At 42.4% G+C, this 14,191-nt stretch overlaps 1 protein-coding gene across 6 annotated transcripts in view; it reads left to right on the top strand.

Moving 5' to 3' along the window:
• Positions 1-8,406: 8,406 nt before the first annotated feature.
• The window catches only part of BCLAF3 (BCLAF1 and THRAP3 family member 3), a 58,448-nt gene continuing 52,663 nt past the window's right edge, over positions 8,407-14,191 (top strand). For 2 of the 6 annotated variants that reach the window (XM_047843756.1, XM_047843750.1), the window contains exons 1-2: positions 8,413-8,548; positions 10,730-10,906. The gene's annotated coding sequence lies outside the window, so the exon portion shown is untranslated. Of the gene's footprint in view, positions 8,549-8,740; positions 10,907-14,191 lie in introns of all 6 variants that reach the window. The other 4 variants (XM_047843752.1, XM_047843753.1, XM_047843751.1 and 1 more) reach the window with 4 other exon arrangements.

Raw genomic sequence — 14,191 nt, 5'->3', positions numbered from 1 at the left:
CGTGTGTGTGCGCACTCTCTCTCTCTCTGAAAATAAATAAACCTTTAAAAAAGAAAAAGAGGGGCGCCTGAGTGGCTCAGTCAGTTAAGCGTCCGACTTCAGCTCAGGTCATGATCTCGTAGTTCGTGAGTTCGAGCCCCGCATCAGGCTCTGTGTTGATAGCTTGGAGCCTGGAGCCTGCTTTGGATTCTGGGTCTCCCTCTCTCTCTGCCCCTCCCCTACTCATGCTCTGTCTATCTCAAAAATAAACATTAAAATTTTTTTTAAAAAAAGAAATGCTAACTCCAAACATTATGCCTGTTTGTTCCTGTAGGGCACTAAACAATTTTGTATATAACTTTGTGATCTCATCCCAGCATTTGCTTCCCCACTAAACACACATCGTGTGATGCTGTGTATGTACCCACATCCATGTGCCAAACAAGCAGTCCCCATATTCTCCCTTGACCCGGTTTTGTCATCCTGCTCCCTAATGGAGTTGAACACACTTTTGACACATGCTCACGTATATTTGCAGCAGAATTATGGTTGTAACTTTCGAAGTTATACTTTGACAATGAGAAAGCCTTAAGTCCTTAGCAGGTTTGGGAAATTTTAAGTAGCTGCTATAATAGCTTTAAAGGTTCATATTAGGGGTTCTTGGCTGGCTCAGTAGGTAGAGCGTGTGACTCTTTATTTTTTTTATTTTTATTTTTTTTTTGAGAGAGAGAGAAACAGAGTGGGAGTGGGAGAGGGACAGAGAAAGAGGGAGACACAGAATTCGAAGCAGGCTCCCGACTCCTAGTTATCAGCACAGAGCCTGATGCAGGGCTCGAACTTACGAACTGTGAGATCATGACCTGAGCCAAAGTCAGTTGCTTAAGTGACTGAGCCACCCAGGCGCCCCTAGCATGCGACTCTTAATCTGAGGGTTGTGAGTTTGAGCCCCACGTTAGGTGTAGAGATCATTTAAAAATAAAATCTTTTTTACAAAGTTCATATTAAATGCTGTTGTAGTGGCTGTTGTGGTGCACCACCTAGATGGACCTCCTCTTTAAGACTGAGGTATTTGTCCTTCCACATGCTGGAGGTACAGTTGCTGAGGCTTGTTGGTGGAGTTCCTAAGAATTGCCTTTGACTGAAGGAAACTACCTTACTAAGGTTAAACCCCCTCATTTGAGCAGCCTGTATCTAATGGATAATTTGGGTGTACAAAAATCCTTGCCTCAAAGTGAGACAATTCAGAAGGGATGTCTCACTTCAGAGGTCCTTGTGCGTTCACTTGAGTCCTTTGTTGAGGCTGCATTGCAGCCCAAGATTTCCCTCCTGCTTCCAACACTCCCCTGTTCACTCCCCATGCACCTCCTGTATGCTAACTGGTCTCAGCGTCTATTCCTGGAGAACCAGACCTGAGCTAGCTAGGCATTGTACTAAGGGCTTTCCATGCATTCTCTCTCCAAACCTTAGGAATGACTTTCTGGGATAAGCACTGTTGTTGCCATGCTCACTTTACCACGAGAAAGCCCGAAGTCCTCAGCAGGTTTGGGAAATTTTAAGCAGCTCCTGTAATAGCTTTAAAGGTTCATATTAGGGGTTCCTTCACCATGAGGACCAAGACAGGTGAAGTTGCTCATGCAAGACCCCTTACAAGCAGGAAGTACACAGCTGGGCTTCAAATCCAAAGTTTGCTTTCCAGCCTGTGCTTGTCCAGGCCCACTACACCTCAAAGTTTCGCTGTGGGAAATCACACAGATTCAACCCTTTGAGGCTCTTGCCAGTCTACACATCTTGTAGCTGTATTTGCAAGTTTCCCAGTTATTATTTGTAGTTGTAATGGGTAATGAGGTCAGATCTGCCGTAATGTATTTTTGTATTATAGTTTGGGATGAGACATTTATTTGCGTGATTCTTTGATTAATGTCGGCCTCTCTCACTGTAAGCTTCTTCATAGCAGGGCTGCCTAACTGCATAATATTCCTACCACCCACTACAGGTATTCAGTAAGTATTTGTCAGTGAATAAACACAATTGTTACTAAGGAAATCTATGAATTAAAATCCATGTCCTCTGATCTGCATATCTTTCTGCCAGAGCCACATTCTATCATGAGATAGATAGCAGATTCTCAAAGACCCTAGTTTTTGTGTTTGCTTTTGGATTCCTCAGCACCTACAACACCCAACTGTCCCAGAATAGCTCCACCATAAATCTTTGTTAAATGAATGTTTTTTTTTAAAGTAGAGAATAAACGTACCAGATGGTTCCAAGGCACGTAGCAGAAATTGGCGTCAATATTAAGGGTATTTATTAACCACATATAATATATGACAAGCTCCAAAGGCAGCTCAATGACATCAGGATTCTGGAGCTGCACTTCTTTGAGTGTCTTGGCTTTAAGAAGGTTGCTGTGGCACCAGCATCCTGTGTTCATGCCACTGTGGTCAGAGGCGTGAAGATGTTCGTGGCAGACTGCTGCTCCTTGTTCTGCTCCCTCCTTCTACCAGGAAGAAAACCCTTTCCCAGAAGCTCCCAGCAGATCTCTACTTCTCCTTGGCCAGTACTAGGTCTTATGCTGACCCCTAAGCTAATCACTGGCCTAAGGGAAGGATGATCATGCATATTACTTAAGGTAAATGCCAACTACTGCTTTTTTTTTTAAATGTTTATTTTGAGAGAGAGACAGAGACAGAGCATGAGCAGGGGAGGGGCAGAGAGAGAGGGGGACACAGAATCCGAAGCAGGCTCAGGCTCTGAGCTGTCAGCACAGAGCCTGACGCAGGGTTCGAACCCACGAACCGCGACATCATGACCTGAGCTAAAGTTGGACGCTTAACCGATGGAGCCACCCAGGCGCCCCAGTAATGCTAGCTTCTATAACAACTACCCCTCAAAGATGCAGAATGTCTCAGATACAACAGAATTTTTTTCTCCCTCATGTGAAGTCCAAAACAGATGTGGCTTATTATAACTCTCCTCTAAGTGGAACTCTCCTCTAAGTGGTAATTCAGGGAACAGGCTCCGTCCATCTTATAGCTCCTTCATTTTCCAACTTTATCATATCTTTCTGCATCAAGCCCACAGAATAGGGAAAGAATATTTAGAAGATACATTGCTTGGCAACCAACTTGGCCTCTAAGGGACACACGCCATTTCCACTCATATTTGGTTGGCAAGAACTAGTCACATGGCCCCACATAGATAGATGCAAGGGATATGTAGTCCCTGGCTGGTTTGCTTCTTCTTTTGTTTTTAATGTTTATTTATTTTTGAGAGAGTGCGCGCGCGCACACACACACACACACACACACACACACACACACGAGTGGGGGAGGGGCAGGAGAGGCTTATAGAGGATCTGAAGCAGCCTCTGTAGTGACAGCAGCGAGCCCGAGGCAGGCAGGGCTCACGCTCGCAAATTGTGAGATCATGCACGACCTGAGCCCAAGTGAGTCGCTCACCCAACAAAACACCCCAGGGCCCCCCTAGCTGGTTTGCTACTTACCAGAGATATTGCTAACCCTGTGCTTTCCAAAAGTTCTGGTTATACCACTTCACTTTTACAAAAGACCTACATTCATACCTGTTTTTGCTAACTGAAAGAAATCAGAAAATAATTTTCACTTTTGTGAAAAAAGCTGTTCCCACCCTAACGTAGGTCTTTCATGAAAGTGAAGTGGCACGATGCAAACTTTCCGAAAAAATGGAGGATACTCTTGGCTGTACGCTATTTTGGCTTAGGAAAGTTTTTATAGGAAGTTCGGAATGAAGGGGAAACCCGTACCATGCAAGGGGGAGCCCAGGAAATTTGGTATATAGTTTGCTGTTTCTGCCATGCCATAATTAACTTAGCCAGAGCTGTCTAATGGGAATATGATGTGAGTAACATATGTCATTTTCAGTGTCAACTAGGGGGCCTGGGAAGAGAGGGGCAGTAAGTATTTTTATTGCATCGTAAAATCTACCACAGGGCCCATTATATTCTCTTTTTCTACTAATCTAAGAGAGAGTAAGAATTGGTGTGAAAAAGCAGAAGAAACTGTGAGGGTACCTAATAAATGTGGAGTTAAACAAGTCAGATTTATCAAGCAAATGAAATTTTTGAGAGCTTAAGAACAGAATTGGCATCTGGGTTGTACCAGGACACAAAAACAGACTGCTTATTGTGGGAAGACATATATTAATCGAATCTACCAAGGATCTGGGGGAAGAGCTTCAGGGGAGGGGCAGTAAAGATTTCAATAAGGAAGAGTAATGAAACTTAAAAATATTTTGTAGTAAAATTAAGTTTTAAATCTAACCTCACTGTTCCTTTTTGCCTTGCATCAATGTAGGTAGTCCATATCAAAATTTTTTTCAAAATAATTTCTGAGTTGTGACATATTTTAACACCACAAATATTATATGACTTTCAGAATTAGGGGCAAGCCACTTCACATATTAATTACAAAAGAGTTCATGAGAAATAATTTATGGGCCCAGCGAGCTGGTAGTAACTACCGAATCTTGTTCAGGAATTTGTCGTCAATCTCAGTAGGAAAATAGACATAAAGACAGTGACTAGAATGAGCAAAAAGGGGTCTGCAACACAAGACTGTCGGAAAGCATTTTCCTCCAAACAGTATAAATCATTTCTGTCTGCACTCAGTTGTTGCCAAAGCCCTTAAAAAAGTAAAGGTAAAGAAAGGACAGCGTCCACCAAAAAAAAAAAATAAATAAAAAAAATAAAAATAAAAAAAAAATGCCCATCTCATGGCACAGAAGAAAAGGAGGAGGAAACAGGGCTGGGTAAGTGTAATACATTGAATTTCATTTACAATATTAAGCAACACAAGTCAGATACTTAAGGAAAGAGAAAATTCACCTGGTTCTGGAAGTCCTGGGTTGTAAGGACTAATGCAGATGCTGAAGACATGACCAACACAATACAGACCATCTGTACAAAAACTATGAGAAAAATCTGTGCAAACAGTGTTGTCAAGGGATGAGAAAGCTATTTGTCCTACTTATTCCTGATTATCTAATTCTCACATCAGCATTTAACAAAGAAAGCTGTACAGAAGGGCAGCTAGAGATACATGTCAGGGCAGATGGAAGTTTTCCCCAGAAGCGATGCCCCTCCAAAACATGACATGACAGTGAGCACTTGCTCTGAGTCTGTATTAGTACCTGATTCATTCTTTTTTAGTTTGACTTTTTTTTTACTTGTTTAAGAATTAGTAGTTTAAAAACTCCCATGGGGGCGCCTGGGTGGCTCAATCGGTTGAGCATCCGACTTCGGCTTAGGTCACGATCTCACAGCTTGTGAGTTCGAGCCCCGCGTCAGGCTCTGTGCTGACAGCTCAGAGCCTGGAGCCTGCTTCTGCTTCTGTGTCTCCCTCTCTCTCTCTGCCCCTAACCCACTTGCATTCTGTCTCTGTCTCTGTCAAAAAATAAACATTAAAAAAATAAATAAATAAATAAAAATAAAAACTCCCATGAGAGAGAGCCAAAGCATAAGAGACTCTTAAAAACTGAGAACAAACTGAGGGTTGATGGGGGGTGGGAGGGAGGGGAGGGTGGGTGATGGGTATTGAGGAGGGCACCTTTTGGGATGAGCACTGGGTGTTGTATGGAAACCAATTTGACAGTAAACTTCATATATTGAAAAAAAAACTCCCATGAATTTCAACAAGCCTCTTTGTCCATCTTATGGTTTATAGGGAATACGAGCCTTAAAGAAGTGGTTCTCAAACCCAAGAGTACTTCAGAATCCCCTGGAGGGGCTTGTTGACACTGTGCTGAGCCATACCCACAGTTTCTGATTAAGCTTTGAAAGAGAAGCTTTAAGATGTAGTGCATGCTCCCACTCTTGCTCCTTTTCTTCTGATATGACACCAGGAATGTCTCAGAGAGGGTCTATTCCTTCAGCCTGGATTCCAGACAGAAGAATAAAAGCTGACCCTGGGATGGGCTTAAAATGTAAGTGAGAAATAAACATTTGTTGTTATAAACCACTGAGATTTTGGGATTGTTTTTGTAGCATAATTTATTCTTACTAATACAGAATCCTTGTACTGAACAAGCATACTCAGCCTTCAGTAGCAGATTTGGCTTTGCAAAGAAAAATAAAATAAACGGAAAGGCAGATAATAACCCATTTCTGTAAGGCTTGTTTTGTATATGTGTGCATGTGTGTTATTCATATATACACCAAGAGCTTTGTGACCTTGTGCAAGCTACTTAACCTCTCTGCCCACACATGTGAACAGCAAATAGGGCGGGGGCCATCTGCTTGTGTTGTCTGTTAACCAATAAGTCTGAACCAAGATCACTTTGTTCAAAGATGATTCAAAGAAAAAAATATATATATACACACACACACACACAAACTAAGCATGGAAAGGAAAGAAGAACGTGTTTATGAAAATGATTGACTACAGAATCCAAAAGAGAAGTTTTATCACCAGTTTATCATCCTTTTCCAAGAAGGTAAGATGAGATGCAAAGTCAATCAGATGATTTGAAAGAGAGAGATAGTGAGGGAGAAAGGAATGAAGTAAGGAAACTAAAATCTCAATGATAGAATTTAAATAAAAACAGAAGCAGAAATAATAATGCCTTGGGAAACCTTATCAGTAATACTGAAAGCCAATTTGAGTTCTACAGGTGCCAAAAAAAGGATAAAGAGATGAAAATAGTAAAACAGAGAACCACCACAGATAATTGCTCTTCCTAAAAGAGACCAGAACATATGGAGCAGAAGCAATTCCTGAAGGTAGAATAGAAGAAAACTTTCCTGGACTAAAGCCATATATATGCAGATAAAAAGGTCTCACACCTCTTAACCAGACAGAAGGGACAATCCATGCAATGGAGTGGAACCAAAAGCAGTATTCATCTTAAACTGCAAACACTTCAGTATGGCCAGAATATTGAGTACAAAGAGGAGGGAGGCTAGACAAGTTAAGTATGAACCAGATGATGAAAGGCCCTGTATATCTGAGGACTTTTCTCTGCAGTGCAGGAAGCAAAATCATGTATGAAGAGAGGAAAATGATCATGGTAAAGAGAATGGTAAGAACAAAGCAATTATTGGAAATGAGAGAGGTCACATAAAAGAGGCACCTAGGTTTTGGCAAGTATCCATAAATTTGTAGTGACATCATTCTGTTACAGTTGTGTGGTTTTTTCTTCCCAAGCAGTACTTGAAAACACAGATGTAGGAATAGAAAATGCACATAACTAGAGTGTGTTAAGGTGGTGGTTTGGTGTTATGACGTGTCAAAGGGCAATTCAAGGGGCTCTGCTTACAAGAGTGGTTGAAGTGAAAGGCCATGGACTTTTAAGTCAGGTAGAAGGTTCACAGGATATGTGAAGTCTATGGTCTTTGAAGAACAAGTACACCGGAGTAAAGGATAGATAGGACCGCAAGGATGAGGATTGTGAGTTCAAATAAATAGGATTTGAAAACTTAAGGTTTCAGAGATGGAGCAGCATAAAGCGATGAATGTCTAGATTTTCTAGAATATGTGCCTGAGAATGGGTGGATAAGTACAGTAGAGGTAAAGTCATCTAGGTTGAGGACGTTAGAAAACATGGCTCAATCATGGGCATTGGACTCATTGGGATGATGGCTGTGATTCAGTTCAGATGGAGATGAAAATTCTAATGCAGTCAGCTGACAGTGACAAGGGAGGGTAAAAGGTGATACTACCAGATGAGGTGGACCCTGAAAGAGAAATCTTGTCAGGGGTAAAAAATATATCAAGGTGTCAAGTGAGAAACACTCTGAGAGAGAGGACATACTACCTTAGGGGCTGGTGGATGGAGTGTGGGAGGAAAGAAATAAAAAAAGCAGACAAATATGAGTCAGTATTTTGAATTGGATAATGGGGAGATGTTGGTACCATTAACCCATTTGGGAGGCCCAGAGAGGAGGTTTTGTTTTCTGGATAGAAACTTAATTTGAGGCCACGGGGAATGGATAGAGGCTGAGAAGGCAGGGAAAGGCTACAGAAGTGCAGGTTCAGATGGGCTGGTTCTGGAAGAACCTCGAGGGCCAAGCCAGGAGCTAGAGGGCCGAGTCTCATCTGCTCCACCACCTTTGCCTCCCGTGTACAAGGCTGGAAGGCCCACGGGACCAGGCTCCTGCCCCTGGCTGAGGGATAGGCTCCAACCCCCAGGGTCCCAGGACCTGGAACGCCTGCTTCTTTCCTGGTGGACAGGAAGCAGACTGCACATGCGCCCTCGACAGAGCGGCAGGGATGGGAACGGCCGGCAGAGGGCGCAGGAGCTCTGGCCGGTGCAGCTCGGGCGGGGCACCCTCGTTGGCAGGGAGTTGAGAGCAGGGGTCGGTGGGAGAGCCGGCCGGCGCGAGGCCGCGAACAGTGGGCGGGGCCAGGGTGGGGGCGGGGCGAGGCGGTTCCGGAAGGAAGTGGTTCCGGGTCCCGTGGCCCGGTGGTGGTAGCCGTGGTGTCGCTGCCGTGGGAGGTGGCGACCGTGTGAGGGGCGAAGCCCGAGGGGCTGGCGGCGGGGGCGGCAGCGGCGGCGGCGACAGGGTTGGTGGCGGCGGCAGGGACTTCCTGGCCGGGTGAGCGGCCCTTGGGGGGCGGGCGGGGCGAGGAGGCCCCGGCCCGCAGGGAGGGCGTGTCCGTCGCTAGGGAGGGGCGGTCTTGGGGCGGCGGGTGGGGCGGTGGGTAGGATGCCCGGGCAGGTCTCCGACTCCCGGGGGACAACCCTCCCCCGCCACCGCCTTGGGCCCAATGGACTGGTGCCTTCTCAGGTGTGGAGACCCTGGCACCTGCTGCCGTGGTCCTGATCCTCTCCCGTCGTCCGGCAGGCTGCGGCCCTGGCGGTTCGGAGCGACTGTCATGGGGACCGGGGGTTGGTGTCCAGGGACCGTGCCCTTGTCCCTGAGGCGGACCGGGGCGCGTAGACTGCGGGACCCGAGCCGAGGAGACCCTGCTTTGTCCTCCGGAGGCTCTCCAGCCGCGCAGCGGCATCTTCTTCTGGTAACGTCCAGAATGAGTCGTGAAGGATGCTCTTTGTCCTGCATTGCAAAGTAAAACTTGTGTTTTTTAGAAACGTTATCTTGAAAATTGGCGCATCTCCTGTGCTTTTCTAAGGTGTATTAGGAAACTGGGCCAGTCACTGTCAGGATTTTCGTATCGGCAAGTCAGGAGGAAAAGAAATGGGAGAGAAACTTATATTCTCCCAAATATTTTCCTGCCGAGTCGCTTCTCTAGCTGCCCTCTAGATGATTGCTTCTTTTTTTCTGAAACAAAGTAAAAACTACAGGTAGAAATCACTAAGGTCTGTCTGACGTCTGACCCAGCAACATTTTTAACATTTTTCTGAATGAGAACTGGTATGAATGAAAGACTGGAATTGAAAAGGAAACGTTTTGGTGGGGATTCACAATGAGTGCGTTATTTTTCAATGGTATTTTAATGCTTATGTTAATAATGCTTTATTTTTAAATAGTATTCTTAAAAATAGCTACAAAAAATGTTTTTTTGAAAGTCCCTGTTGTCGTTTCAGAGCCCCTCCTTTGAAAGCCTTACTAGAAATACTTATGTATAGAAACATTTAGTGACATTTGTCTATTTACAAAATTTCTAAAAGATGCAAAAGCATGATGAAGAAGATACAGTTTCATCATTCCAAGTAACCATTATGAATATGGTTACACTGGGTATACATCTCCATTATCTTTCTATGCAGAGATGAATGTATGGATTTTTCTAAAGTGGATTCTCTATTGTAACCTTTCCCCCCCGCCCCCGACTTCATAGCATGCCATTACATGGCTGTCATAATTTATTTAGTTGATTGTTCCATTTTACACTACTTAAAAACATTGATGAAGAAATGTAAAATCTGCACAGCCATGATTACTTCTTAGTGTACATTCCTAGATGATAGAATTGTTGGGTTTGTCTTTTTAAAAATGTAAATTGCTCGGTTTCCCTCTGGAAAGGATGTGCGATTTTCCCTCCCACTAACAATCTGTGAGTATCTTTTTCTACACCCTAGCAAAAGACAACATTTAAAGGATTTCTACTGGCTCACTTTGGGGCCGTTTCTGTTCTTCTCTCCAACCGAGTACAAGTATCATTCTCTAGCTATCCTTTTTTTTTTTCTTATTTGTTTCAGCAATTCAGTTTCTCATCTTTTATTCCACTTTTAACCGTTTAGTAAAGAATGGTTATGCAGGTGAGGCAAAGGCATCATAGAGTGAACAAGAGATTTGTACTCAGGACTTCCTTAAATTGGAGTGTCTCTGATTACCTTGAACAAGCCACTTACCTTTTCTAAGGGACTGTTTCCTCAACTCTAAAGTAGATATTATAGCGCATTTGCCTTGCGTTTCTTACAGGGTGGTTTTAAGGGTCAAATGAGACATTTATGGAAAGTACGTTTAAACATACTCTGTCTTGTGGCCAATTATTGCTATCTTGTAAAAATTTCAGAGCACAAGAGCATCTTGATTTTTTAAAGTAAATTTCTGAATTCAAAAAAGCCATTCTGTGATACCATTTGCCCCACTCTCTTTCACTTCTTAAATTCGAAGTTTTAGATTTCTGTCCTAGATTATATTCAGAACGCTATCAGAGTTATGAAATTAGGTGAATGAATGAATCTACACAAATGTTGAAGGAGCAGATATTTAAAGGCACTATATATAAAATTGAGGGGGGAAAATATAAAGCTAAATAAAACACATTCCTTGGGATCATGATAAGTAAAACATAGTCTTTGTGCCCTACAGGCTACAGAAAGAATGTCCAGGCAGCTAGAAGGTGGGAAAGCTGCTTTCCAAATTTAGACGGCAATTTTAGATGTGATGCAGGATGTCAACTATTCTCAAGCATGCTAAAGTCCAATTCTGCTGACCGAGCATCTGCACAAATGACCAGGCACTCTTGTCAGGGTCATCTTTCTGAAGGTAGGAATTGCTAGTTGAAGAGGTGTTAATATTGGAGTCTGAGAATCTGGATTCTGGTTTCAGGTCCTTTACTTGGGACAGATTGGTTACTTCTTTGTGGCTTTTTTTCACCTATGAAATGAAGGTAATTCCAGCTTCCTTGGGGGCTTGTTTTGAGGATTAAATGAGGTATTTGCTAGACACTTAGCGAACCAGGAGGTACTAGCCCTCATGAAGTCTTTTTTATCCACTGAAAACTTAGGATCTCGGGGAAAGAAACCAGATCTCTTACAACTTTGTGTGCCTGCCCCCTACTACTCATTGGCACTTAGTAATGTCTGCTAAATGAACATAAAATATATGACTGCTGATAAAAATTCATTCTGGACCATTGAAGAAGGTAATATGTAAATGTGGGATATTGAGAGAAATTGACTACAGTATTGGAGTTGATATTAAGGAATCAAAGGAAATACTGAACTAATTGGACCTAGGTTCATCTCTACTGTGACTGTCATTCTATGTTATATCCCCAACACCAGGCACATAGTCCATCCATATCAACAGTAAACCTATTCCCTAGGACCGCCCCCCCCCCCCACCAGGCACAACCCACTTTCTCTCTTCCCCTTCCAGTCAGCCTGTTAGAAGGAGTTGTTAATAATTGGCTTTCTTAAGTCTCCTTACCTTCCACTTAGTCCTGAAGCCACGTGTTCACATTTTTTAATTCCTTTTATTGGATCTCTATGCAGCTTTTGCCATGAAAGTCTTTCTTGAAATATTCTTTAGTGTATGAGATTCTGTGCTGTAGGGTTCCCTCCTTCCTCAGAGGATGTCCCTTCTCAGTCTCCTTGGCTGGTTCATCTTTCTTGAAAGGTTGATGTTCTGTAAGCTTGATCCTGCTCATGATACACCAGGTCTGGAATAATTTATAGAATATTGAAGCTATCTGGTGTTTGAAGGTTTGGTAGAATTCTCCTGTGAAACCAGCTGGGCCTGATGCTTTTTCAGGGATATTTCTTTAATAACTTTATTTTTTCTATGAAAATTGGTCTCTTTAAGCTTTCTAACTCGGGGTCAATTTTGGTAATTTGTATTTTTCTAGCGAAATATCTTTTTCTTTTTTTTTTTAAATTTTTTTTTCAACGTTTTTATTTATTTTTGGGACAGAGAGAGACAGAGCATGAACGGGGGAGGGGCAGAGAGAGAGGGAGACACAGAATCAGAAACAGGCTCCAGGCTCTGAGCCATCAGCCCAGAGCCCGACGCGGGGCTCGAACTCACGGACCGCGAGATTGTGACCTGGCTGAAGTCGGACGCTTAACCGACTGCGCCACCCAGGCGCCCCGCGAAATCTTTTTCATCTGGGTTTTCAAATTTTTTAGGTAGAGAGGTACAAAGTGATCTCTTCTGATTTAAAATTTTTCTCCCATTTCAATGGTTGTTTCTCCCTCATTCTGTTTTATTTTTGTATATTTGTGTTTCCCCCTTTTTTTCTGAATCATGTTATATAGTGGTTTATCTCTTTTAGTTTTTTCAAAAACTACAGAATTTTAAATTATTATTTGGATCTAGTTTTCTGTTCTCTTGCTCATTCTCTTCCTTGGCTTTTATCTTTATTATTTCCTTCTGCTTTCTTTTGGTTTACCCTGTTATTTTTTAGGGTTTTTTTAACCTTGGAACTGAATTTATTTATTTTTATTATTTCATTTTTATTGATAAATATGTTTAGAGCTGAATGCCTGGTTGGCTCAGTGGGTTAAGTGTCTGACCCTTGACATCAGCTCAGGTCATGATCTCACAAGTTCGTGAGACTGAGCCCCATCTCACACTCTGTGCTGACAGTGCGGAGCCTGCTTGGGATTCTCTCTCTCCCTTTCTCTCTGTCCTTCTCCTGCTCACATGCTCGCTCGCTCGCTCTCTCTCTCTCTCTCTCAAAATAAATAAACTTAAAAAATATGTTGAGAACAACAAATTTTTCTTTGATCACTACTTTAAATGCATCCCATAGAATCTGATAGGTAGTGCTTTCATTGTCATTCTAGGTGGAAGGGCTTTTCTGTTATATTTGTTAGTAAATTCTAGGGTTTTTGCCTTATGATCAGAGGATATTGTTTGTAATATTTCTGTTTCATGGCAGTTGCTGATGTTTTGTGACCTAATAAATGAGTACTTCTGGTGAATGTGGCATGCGCATGTGAGAAGAAGGTATATTCTCTAGTATGAGACTGTAGAGTTTGATAAATATCTTTAAGATTTACTCTGTTGATTATGCTGTTTAGATCTTCTGTCTCCTTATTTGGGGATCACTGCATTTTCTAATATACCACTGAGAGTGGATAATTAAATCTTGTATTATTAGTGTGTTTCTATCTATATGTTGCCTTGCATCTCAAGTAGTTTTTGTTTCATAAAGGTGGTTGCTATGTGATGTTCATATGAATATGTGTATTTTTATGTGTGCTGTCTAAATCATGGATTGTTGCTTTCAGCATTAAAGAGTGTCTTTTCCGGGGGTGCCTGGGTGACTTAGTTGGTTAAGCGTCCGACTCTCGGTTCTTTCTATTTCTGTCCGCCCCGCCCCTCCCCCCCCACACTGTTTCTATGTCTATCAAAATAAATAAAAATAATTTTTTAAGTGTCTTTTTTTTTGGTCACGATGAATGCTTTGGGGCTTGAATTTTGCTTTGCCTGATTCCACAGATGCCACTCTGCTCTCTTTTTATTACCGATTGCCTGGTATACTTTGGCCATCCTTTCATTTTTAATGTTTCAACATCACTTTGTTTTAAATGTGTCATTTGTATAACTCCTTGAGTTTTGTTTTGTGAGCCACATTGAAACTCTTCATTTTAATAGGTGAGTTAAACCCATTCACATTTATTGTTAGGACTAATATATTTTGGCCTCAACTCTATCATAATATTTTGTTATCTTTATTTGCTGTTTCTTTTGCTATGCGGTGTGTTTTTTCCTCTTGTATTAAAAAAATTGGGGAGTGGTATTTAGGAAGGTTTGTATTTTTGTTCTGATGGTTCATTTTTTGTCCTTGTACCTCTGTAAATGCCCTTACTCCCCTGTTTGTTTATTTAACCTTTTGTGTGTGTGAGAAAAATACATCGTATTCATGAAATCAAAGTAGATTGATGATAGGCATCTGTGAGGGTTTTTATCTACCTCCAGCTCCTCACTGAAGAACTGACTGATCATAGCCACTGCAGCCAAGAGCGTAATGCGTGTTCTGGTCCCCTCAGCTCTGGCTTCCTCTGATCTGCTGATCCCCCTTTTGTTCTGGGAGCTCTGACT

This window comes from Prionailurus viverrinus, chromosome X (assembly GCF_022837055.1).
Source record: "Prionailurus viverrinus isolate Anna chromosome X, UM_Priviv_1.0, whole genome shotgun sequence".
Classification (NCBI taxonomy): Eukaryota; Metazoa; Chordata; class Mammalia; order Carnivora; family Felidae; genus Prionailurus; species Prionailurus viverrinus.
This window is presented reverse-complemented; position numbering and strand designations above follow the sequence as displayed.